This window comes from Callorhinus ursinus, unplaced genomic scaffold (assembly GCF_003265705.2).
Source record: "Callorhinus ursinus isolate GAN/ISIS: 27379988/994484 unplaced genomic scaffold, GSC_fseal_2.0 scaffold4197, whole genome shotgun sequence".
Classification (NCBI taxonomy): Eukaryota; Metazoa; Chordata; class Mammalia; order Carnivora; family Otariidae; genus Callorhinus; species Callorhinus ursinus.
Genome location: NW_027401251.1, coordinates 1 through 2,901, shown reverse-complemented (window position 1 = coordinate 2,901; position 2,901 = coordinate 1). Strand labels below are relative to the sequence as shown.

Below are 2,901 nucleotides of genomic sequence, written 5' to 3'. Positions count from 1 at the left end.
GAGTAAACACAAGGGCTCACCTCATGTGGCCTGTTGGTGACACAGACACAGCCCTGGAGTGACGGACTGTTGTCCTTTGAGGGCAGTTGTCCAGCGTTGGGTCATTCACAGAGTAGCCTGGGGAATGCGCGTCCGTGTAACATGCGGCCTTCTGAAGAGTCTGTGGTCATAGAGAGGTAGACTTGAAGAGTGTTCACACTCGGAAAACACAGTGTAGCCTCTGAGCTGTCAGCCACATGTCGGGGGCATAACAGATTTCACAAGAGATCACAGGCACATCAGAGTTTATTTATGTAGCCTCAAGTTGACCTGTTGAGGTTTTGCTTACAAAGCGGACAAGCCTGCACAGGAGGAGACTGTCGTGTTGGGATTGCGCCGCGTTCCTTCCTGCTTTCTTCCACCAACAGAATTCAAGCGCAGAAAGCATAAGATTTTATGTCAGCCTTTGGTAATTTGATATTTAAAGGCACGAGCGTTCTAAATATAATTCCTGGGTGTTTTTTTTTTTTCAGATTGTTGATTTCTTTTTTCTTTGGGTTACTAAGTATTTTCTGATGTTTAGCTTGTACATGTTATGATATGAATTTAAAAAAATTATTTGGGAATAGGGAGAATTGTAAATCTTTTAGTATGTATTATATTCCTCTTGTAGTGTTTCATTATTACTTTTTTGTCTTTTTTCTTTGTTTTCGTTAATGTTTTAGAAGTAATATATATGGGGGGGAAGTAAAACTGCTTGGTAAAAGAATATTCCCTTAACTTTTTTGTTAAAGCTAGTTTTCTCAAATACCATATTTTATTTTGTTTTATAGGGATTTGTTTTGGCTGTTACTATCATGAGGGAAGCAATTGATGAATTCCGGCGTTTTCAGCGAGACAAGGAAGTGAATTCACAGCTATACAGCAAGCTTACAGTAAGAGGTTAGCAAGACCCTTTTGATCTAGCTTATCATTTGCTAACTGTAATCATCATTTTAGAGTTAACATAAGTGAAAGAAAACGTGTCTTAATTCTGTTAGAAAATAGTATTTTTCGATTACATATGATATCTAATTAATTTTTTTTAATAATCTCATGATTATAATTTCAAGAGAACACATGTGAAACCCAACTGGTGTATGCACATTTTCCGTGAATATCACCTTACCTAAAATATCTGTTTGTGTTAAACACAGTCGTAAGGGTTGGACAGACATCTGGTACCATGGCCTTAAGTGAAGGGACTTGGAGCACCTACAATAAATGTCATGATCCAAAATGTTAACTGCTTTATGCCCATTTCTCCTTCACTTCATTCAGGGCTTTAACCCTTCCCTAATTTTATGTTTTTAAAGAGCTTGTTTATTTGGTCTCTCAGTCCCAGTGGAGAAGAAGCGATGTGTAGAGGAGTGTGGGAGAAGCCATTATAGGCGGGCATTATGCCTGTCGGAAAGTGACACCGTGACAGTCATTACCTCAGCGAGGGACAGTGAAGGAGGGCACTGAAGAGCTAGACAAGTATTCATAATAACTTGGAAGCCTGTTTATAAAATGAGGTTTAAAATGGAGTTTGTATCTTCTGTTTACATGTGGACATTTGTACACTGAATTTATTTATTTGAAATAATTCTCCAAAAAATATTTCTGTAGCTTATTGGGATATATTTCATATAACATAAAGTTTATCCATTTAAAGTATACAGTTCAGTGGTTTTTGGTATGTTCACAGAGTTATGAAACTATTAGCACCATCTAATTTTGGAACCTTTTTTTTTTTTTTAAAGATTTTATTTATTCGACAGAGAGCACAAGTAGGCAGAGTGGCAGGCAGAGGGAGAGGGAGAAGCAGGCTGTCTGCTGAGCAGGGAGCTGGACGTGGGGCTTGATCCCAGGACCCCAGGATCATGACCTGAGCTGAAGGCAGCCGCCCAACCAACTGAGCCACCCAGGCGCCCCTAATTTTGGAACATTTTTAACATCCTAGAAAGAAACTGAATGTTAGCCATCATCCCATTCTTGCCCCTTCGGACCCTCTTCCAGGCCCAGGCAGCCCCCAGTCTGCTTTCTGTCTCCGTGGATTTGCCTCTTAGGACAGGTCACAGAAGTGGAATCGTGCAGTATGTGGGCTTTTGTCACAGGCTTCTTTCACTTGGCATTCTGTGTTCAAGGTTCGTTGGTGTTGTGGCACCTGTCAGGCTTTATTTCTGTTGCCAAATACTATTCCACTCTGTGGTATTCCGCGTTGTGTTCACCGATTCATCTGTAGACGGAGGTTTGGTTTGTTTCCACTCTAGGCTGTTGTAAATAATGCTGCTGCGAATGTCCGTATGTGAGTGTTTTTGTGTGAACATTGTTTTATTTCTTTTGTAAATATACCTAGAAGTGAAATTGCTGGATTATATGGTAACTATGTTTTTGATAAACTGCCAAGCTGTTTTCCTAATTGGCTACCCCATTTTGCATTCTCACTGGCAGTGTGTGGAGATTCCAGTTTCTCCACATCCTCACGGGCACTGTTACTATCTGTCTTTTTTTTTGTGGCCGTCCTGTCGGGTGTGAAGTGGTATCTCACTGTGGCTTGATTTGTCTTTCCCCGACGACTAGTGCTATTGAGCATCTTTCCATCTGCTTATTAGGTGATTGTATGTCTTTGGAGAGATGTTTATTCAGATTTTTTGCTTACTGTTTTTTTTTTTTTCCTCATTGTGTGTACCTCTTTTAAGATACCACCTTTTTTTTTTTTAAATTTTATTTTACTGTGTTATGTTAGTCACCATCCATTACATCATTGGTTTTTGATGTAGGTTCCACGATTCACTGTTTGCCTACAACACCCAGTGCTCCATGCAGAACGTGCCCTCGTAAATACCCATCACCAGGCTCACCCGTCCCCGGGCTTACTGTTTTAACTGGATGAATTGT

General features: G+C 40.2%; 1 long non-coding RNA gene across 1 annotated transcript; it reads left to right on the top strand.

Annotated features, from left to right (window-relative positions):
- Positions 1-216: 216 nt before the first annotated feature.
- On the top strand, positions 217-1,677 carry LOC141372271 (uncharacterized). Its single transcript, XR_012377517.1, has 2 exons — positions 217-921; positions 1,358-1,677. It is a non-coding gene; the product is annotated as an uncharacterized lncRNA (long non-coding RNA).
- The last annotated feature ends 1,224 nt before the right edge of the window (positions 1,678-2,901 follow it).